The following is an 8,042-nucleotide window of genomic DNA, read 5'->3' on the forward strand; positions in this document are numbered from 1 at the left end:
ACAAACTTGCCTAGAACAGAGTGAAAGGGGGAGGGAGAAGTAGAAATACGCACCAGGCGAGGTAGGCCTGGACCCATCATATCAGGTCTGTAGGCAATGTTAAAGATTTCAGATTTTTTTCTAAGAGCCAGAAGAAGTTAATGAAAGGTTGACAGGAAAAGAAGATATCCTCTGATTAAATGGGCAGATTGACTTCATTGAAGCTTTTGAGTATTGCCCCAGAAGGTCCATGCAGCTAAGCTGCTGTAGAGGGGGCGGAAGTCAAGATTTCCCCCCTGAGTCCCTGGCACTCTGCAGGCTTTGGGCACCGTGGGTGATGTGGCCAATGAAAGAGTTGGAGGAAGATCCTTTCCTCAGGATAACATGTGAATGGTCCCCTATGTCAGGTGGCAGGATCCAGACATGGAGCAGGGGCCACATGAAACTTGATCTGAGTTGAGATGTCCTCATAACTGCTAAAAAAGCTCTAAAATGATACCGCAAAATATTTTGAATCCATGCAGATAGATACAATAAGAGAGTGGCCAGCAATTGTTAAAAAGTTTTCTCTGTATCCATAATTTGATTTTGAATCATCACCTTTTGGTAAGAGGTGGGCATATAGTCAATAATAGATTAAAAGATCTATTAGCTATCATTTTCTCCACCACTTCTTTAGACACATGATGATAACAATCCCAACTTATTGTACACCTACTATATCCCAGGCATGGTAATAACTGCTTTACATATATCATTTTATTTAATCTTCATAGCAATCTTGCAAATTTGTTATTATTAAGCCCTTTTATAGGTAAGAAAACTAAGGACTAGAGCAGTGATTTTCAACTGGTGTGCTGCAATTATTTTTAAAACATGTGGTATCTGACTAGGCAGGGGCACTGACCTCTTTTCCCTTAGATTGCCAATAATAAAATGACAACAGCCAACACAACAACAGCCATCCAGTGTGAATGCCCTGTCTTAACCATAAATATATAGGGCATATAATAGAGTTGCATCTTACTGGGGATGTTGCATAATAGGGTTACATTTGATTAGTTAATTCTTGGTCCCAGAAATCCTTATATACAAGTATAGGTACTGGCTTTTGAATAAAAGCCATTTTGGAGTAAAAAGGGTAGGTAATTACTATTATTATTTTTTATAAGTCAATCAAAATTATACCTATTTTTTTTTGTCAGAGCTGCAAAAAAACATAATATATTTTTTTGGTGTGCCACAGATGAGAGGAAAGGGGTTGAAAATTACTGGACTAAAGACATTAAATAATTTAGGAATAAGAAACATAAATTGGTAGTTCCAAAATAGTCTCAGGATGTAAAGTACAGCATAGGGAATATAGTTGATAATATTGTTAATAATTATGTATAGTGCCAGGTGAGTACTGGGAATATTGAGGGACCACTTTGTAAAAGATATGAATGTCATCAACTATGCTGTACACCTCATGCAAAATAATTGAATATAAACTGTAATTTAAAAAATAAAAAAGAAGAAACAGCTCATAAATGGTAGACCTGGGCTTAAATCCAGGTTGACCTGGTTCTCTGAATGTTCCTGTCATTCTGCCTCCCAGATGAAAAGGGGGAGATCAGGCAGGTAAGGCACTTAGAGTAAGTGCGGACTTGAGCCCAGGCCACATAAAAAAATAAGTCAAAAGAAACAGGTAAAATTCATGTTGTCATAGATTTTATTTGACCCAATAATTCTAAAATATAATTTCTATGTGTAATCAGTATATTTTACGTTCATTTTGTATACTTTCTCTTTAAACCCGGTGTGTATTTGTACACTTACAACAAACAACCACAGTAGACTACTCACATTTCAGTTACTTGGCACTGGGGAGGCACTTGGTAAAATTCTCTCTGGTTCCTACCCATCAATCACAAGATACATACTTGGAAATATTTTAATTATCCATATTAAATTCAGAAAACTTAACATTTATGATTAAGAATTTATTTCCAGGTTGCTTTGTTATGCATTATATATACATATAGATAAGGGGCAGCATATTTTATTATCTAATTATGTTCTGTAGATGATAATTCAGAAATAAAGTTTCCTTTTCTCACTCATGGGCAGAAGGGGTCCTGAAGCCACCTGGATGTCAAGGTGATTCAGCCTAGGGAAGCAGGTAGAGACGTGTGTTCCTTACCCACTGACATTATTGGTTGATGGCACATTTACCAATGAGGACAGAGCAGGAACCGCCTAGTTCTAAGTGCACCAAGAGAAGAATTCATTGATGGTATGGATCTTATTAGCAGAACAACTGGAAAAAAAGCAGCTAATTTCTTTGGGAGGAAGATCAGGTTCTAAGTGGAAGAGAAAATGAGTGGGTAAGAGACTTAAATGCCACTTTTATTCAATGATTTATATATTAGCTTTTTTTTCTTTTGAAATTATAGCAAAAAAATCCAGATAGGAGATGGCTTAGATTGGACATCCAGCTTGAAAATGGTACCTTGGTCTGTCTCTCCAACTTCCCTGTGCAACAGTGTTCATCACCCTTCCTTCCCCCGGTCCTTTCACTTCCCCTCCCTTTGGAACCACCTCCACTTCATTTGCAAGCTGATTTCATGATGGAGCAAAAATGCCAATCAATCGTTTGGCCATCAGTAGGAGAGCATCTCCAATCTGCATTAGCCTGCTGGGCTGCCTTCCAGAGCATCATCTACTGCACATGAATTATTACGGAAACATTACTGCTGTCAGCACATTCCACTCTATACAACGTCCTATTATTATTTTTTTGGCGGACAACAGTGAAATTTTAAATAGTTTAATCTTTCTTAAGTAATGTGAATTTGGTGGCTCTAGAAACAACTTTTGGCCACAACAGTGAAAACCCACCCACAACAGTGGTGGGGCTTAGAGGCAGGTAGGGAGTGGGGTCTAACACAAGAGGAGACCTGGCCACCCTTCGATTTGTTTTCCCCTTTCTGAGGTCATCCTCTTCCCAGCATCGCTTCTCCCTCCTTTGTTGTCCATGGCAACATGAGGCTGCTGGGATCCTGATGTTTGGGTAACAGAGGAGAGGGAGCTGGGGATAAATCAGCTTGACGTCAGCAGGGTCACAGAGTGTTGCTTGGGTCTTCTCTCACCAGAGAACGCATGTGCTCAGTAGCTGGGCTGTCTCTGTGATTCATTTGGACCCTGTACTCTGGTGGCGATAATAGATCTAGTTTGGAGGCTCCTGAACAGAAGTAGATGGTTTTTGTCTCTTTTAAAATTCTATGGCAAAATGGATCATTTATTATTCTGGAGCGTGTGTGTGTGTGTGTGTGTGTGTGTGTGTGTGTGTGTGTTTAGTGTTTGGAGAGCATAGGGTCAGAGTTGAAGTTCAGTTGCTGATACCCAGCAAGAGAAGGCCATCAAATCAGGTGGGCCAGCCAAAGTCAGGTCATAGCTGATAAAGGACCCCAAGGGAAACTGAGGACCACATCTATTCACATGGAAAGAATGAAGATACAAAAGGGACAAGAGAATTTCTTTTAAAAAATTGTTTAGCACAACGGGTGTGGCTCATTAATTGAACATCAACCTATGAGCCAGGAAGTCATGATTCGATTCCTGGTTAGGGCACATGCCCAGGTTGTGGGCTCAATCCCCAGTGGGGGATGTGCAGGAGGCAGCCGATCAATGATTCTCTCTCATCATTGATGTTTCTATCTCTCTCCTTTTCCCTTACTCTCTAAAATAAATAAAAATATATACTTAAATTTTTACTTTTATTTTTAACCACTTTTAAAATATTTTTTTTATTTTTCAATTGTAGCTTGCATTCAATATTATATTGTATTGGTTTCAGGTGTAGTGGTTAGACAATCGTATACTTTACAAAGTATTACCCCCAATATTTCCAGTTCCTACCCGGCATAATCCAGAGTTATTACAATATTATTGACTCTATTTCCTAGGCTGTACTTTACATCCCAGTGACTATTTTATAACTACCAACTGAAAAGAAAATTTCAAATCCCAGGCAAAAAGTTAAAAACCACTGGATACACTGAAGGTTAGAGATGGAACCAGAAAGGAAAAGCAGGGATGTAGGTGTGGTGTGAGTAACAGGGACTCTGGTTGCTGAGACAGTCCTTGGCCTTGATGCCAGCGCTCTCTGTGTGGGCGGAAACCAGGGTAAACTGGTCTAGGACGAGGCTGAAGATGTGGTGAGAGGTGAGAATGCAGCCCAGGGCCAGGGCCGAATGAGGAGGTGGAGAGAGAAAGAATTCTTGCTGCTGGTGTTTGCTCCTGTTTGCATTTTGCTGCTACCACCCAGGGGCGGGGGAGGGAGGGCCCGGGGGTTTTAACTTTAGACAAAATGTTAGGAACCACGGCCCTCCCCTTGTTCTCTTTAGAATCACACATATTTTGCCATGAATCTGCTTAGGCCAATGTTTGGGTTATGGCAACATTTTTGACGAAGTCTAGTGATTTTACAGTACAAACTCTATCTAGCAGTCGCAGCCCTGCTCCTATTCCTTCCTTTCTCACACGGATCTCTCCAGTGAAGGGGCCTGTTTTGATTTTAGGCCACTCCGGTCCCTGAACCAATTTCAGGAACGTAGACAGGACGTGTCCAAGCAGCCTTTGCCCTACATGAGCTGGGAGGAGAAAGTGTCCACTTTATGGGAATTTGGATGAAGCAGTTCATCTGCAAAGTCCTGGGTTTCTGTGGGCTCTTTCTCCTCAGTGGTCCTTGGGTCCCATGACTGGGAGTCATTCCTGGGGACTTGAATTAGTTCCCCTCCCATATGGACCTGTTAGGGCAGGCTTCCTTCCGTGCTAGGTCCCAGGGCTTCCCTAAGAACACCCTCATTCTTACCTGTCACCTCCAGGGCTGTCGCCAGGGAAAAGGCCCTCTTGACCTTGAAGGGAACATTTCCTTTGGCAGTTTGTAGGGGGGTGTTGGGGAAGGTCATGGGTCGGTTGGTACTGTTCTCTAGATTGGCCCCTACTTTAAGCCACAAGCCCAAGACACACCATTGGTGCTCATCACCTTTGATAATTATTTAGATTCCAACCATGGATATGTATGTTTTCTATTCAAAAGCATTAAAAATATTCTTTGCCAGTTGATCTGGTATTGCCTTAGTAACCCTAGAGCAGTGGTTCTCAACCTTCCTAATGCTGCGACCCTTTAATATAGTTCCTCATGTTGTGGTGACCCCCAAACATAAAATTATTTTCGTTGCTACTTCATAACTGTAATTTTGCTACTGTTATGAATCGTAATGTAAATATCTGATATGCAGGATGTATTTTCATTGTTACAAATTGAACATAATTAAAGCATAGTGATTAATCACAAAAACAATATGTAATTATATATGTGTTTTCCGATGGTCTTAGGCGACCCCTGTGAAAGGGTCTTTCGACCCCCAAAGGGGTCGCGACCCACAGGTTGGGAACCGCTGCCCTAGAGTCTTTCTCTGGTTCCCTGGAAAGCAAAGCTTGAGGCCAAAATTATGGTAAATGTTTTATTGTGTGTATGCACGAGAGGCAATGACAGGGAAGCAAACTGAGGCAAAAAGGAACGCATTGGACAGGACAGAAAGAACATCAAACATAGGCAGTGCATGGTCAAGCTGGCCAGTTTCACCAGAACACACAGCTACCCAGGCCAAGCAGATCCTGGAAATTGAGAGCACATTTGCCTCAAGGAATTCACAGTTTTGAATGCTGGCCATACAGCAAAAACCAATCCTTTACATGTATTAACTGATTTGCTCTTCACAGTGGTGCTATCCGTAGCCCTGTTTCACGGCAGAGGAAACAGATGTACCGAGATGCTTGAAGGTAGTTGAGACAATATTTAAACCCAAGAATTTGGCTTGAGCACCTACATACTCAACCACTCCATCATACTGACTTTCAGCACAATGGAGTGTTTTGGTGCGTTAAATATTCCTTGGATATTTATCAAAGGTGACAGCAGTCATGGTGAGAGGATTTTGTGAAATCTCTGATGCAAACCTCCAGGAGATGTATAAAGTCAGGGTCCTTTATGCATCTACTGGAGGTTTGCATCAGAGATTTTACAAAACTAACATGCTTAGGTATTAAGTCCTGCCGGGAGGGTAGGTCTACATTTTGGCTTAGGCATATATAGCTTGGAAATGTCCCACAGGTGAGTCTTATCAGCTCTGAGGATTGGAAACTATGTTCAGATCTTTCTACCAAGATCTAAGGTAGGAATAAAGGTAGAACAGATAGCCAAGTCTTCTTTGAAATAGACTAGAGAGGGTTCTCTCTAGCCTACAGTCCTTAATCTTTTTTTTATGGCAGCAGCCTTTTGGTAATGCTGGTTGTGTGTGTGTGTGTGTGCGTGTGTGTGTGTCTGTCTGTGTGTACTAGTATCCTGTGTTTTGCTTACTGCACTGCAGTTCATTTGGACAAATAGATATGCCCTGGATGCCTCAAGAAACATAAAAGGGGGATGTTAGATTTGACATAATATCACAAAATATTTCTGTTCACATTGGGTTTTATTAATTCTCCTTAAAAATATACATGTATGTGCACACACACAAACTCCCCCGAAACTTGTGTGTGAAGTGAGTTGACTATATTTCTAATATTTACTAAATGCTATCTGGAGCCAGGGCTGTTCTCTGGTAACATGTGACAAAAAGTGTCTTAAAAGGCATTAGTAATACATTCCTGAGCGCTGATGCTGTACCCAGCTGTTCCTGGAGCACATTTGTTGTAACACAGAGACCATGTAAAACAAAGGACTCAATTCTCATCAAATGTATTTATCAGAAAGAAAGACAAGTAATGATTGTGGGTGGGTTCTGGTGTGTGTGTGTGTGTGTGTGTGTGTGTGTGTGTGTGTGTGTCCAGCAGGCACATAAAATTTCATAGCTGTTTAAACCCTCCAAAAAAGGATCTTTGTATGTAAATCCAGCCACCTGTCTGGTCACTCTTAGCAACTCATCTCTTAAGTCACTAAAACTGAGAACTAGAACAGATCTCGTCATTTTACAGATGAGGAAGCTGACACCAGAGAACAAATTGCTAGTTGGAGGTAGAGCTAGGATTCTATTTTATTCTAGGTCTTCTAGCAGAAGCTACTCAGGCCTAGGTAGTAAATCCTTAGGTGTTTAGGAGAATTCTTTGAGGTTTGGGCTCTGTTTCTCTCTCTGGCTAAGAATTATATTTTAAAGGACAGATTCTTCAATTCTTTGGTCCCTGAGTTTGATGTATGGTTATATATTCTTGGACAGTCTTGATACTATCCTCTGCAATTATGAGGAATTGGATTGATAGGCAAACACAAAGGGAGAAATGTGAATTATAAAACCTATAGGAGAGTGATCGTGATGCTCGCTCTTGGAAAAATCCTTATAATCAAGCTGATGTTCTGTGAACACATAAGAAATAGAAGTGATCACTAGAAGCACCCGTGATTTCCTAAAAGCCAAATATCCTTAGTTCCTTTTTGGACATCTTTATGAGATTGGCAGACGTGGATGGCAGTGGGTAGGGTGGGTAGGAGACATAAAGAGTAACAATATAGGAAGGCTTCTGACAGTTTCTCCTGATATCCTCTGGAATGACCTAGAAAATACAGGCTGTGTGTGCATTTGTGGCTGATAGCAAAATGCTATTCAAAAGAGAGACGATTTCTGAAATGATATCTAAGGGGAGGGAGCTCTATAAGAAGCAACTTAAAGGACGTTTGCCTGTCCCTGTCATGTCCAAGTATTTATCAATGACGTGGATGAAACATTGACTATGTGCTTATCGAATTTGTGATGACATGAAGCAGGGGGTCAGAGAATGTGACAAATGATATAAACAACTTTCAAAAGATCGTGACATCGGAAATGATGAGTTGAAACTAACTAGATAAATTTAACAAGGATAAAACTAGAAGTTTGGTTTTTCGGGTTGAAAGATAGCTTGATTTCACAAATAGAGGATGAGGAGGAAGTGGCTCAGATGTAGTTTATATAAGAAATATCTAAATGTAGATTTTATTAGGCTGTATATATATATTATAGATATAAATATAGATGTATTTT

Source organism: Myotis brandtii, unplaced genomic scaffold, assembly GCF_000412655.1.
Source record: "Myotis brandtii unplaced genomic scaffold, ASM41265v1 scaffold119, whole genome shotgun sequence".
Lineage (NCBI taxonomy): Eukaryota > Metazoa > Chordata > Mammalia > Chiroptera > Vespertilionidae > Myotis > Myotis brandtii.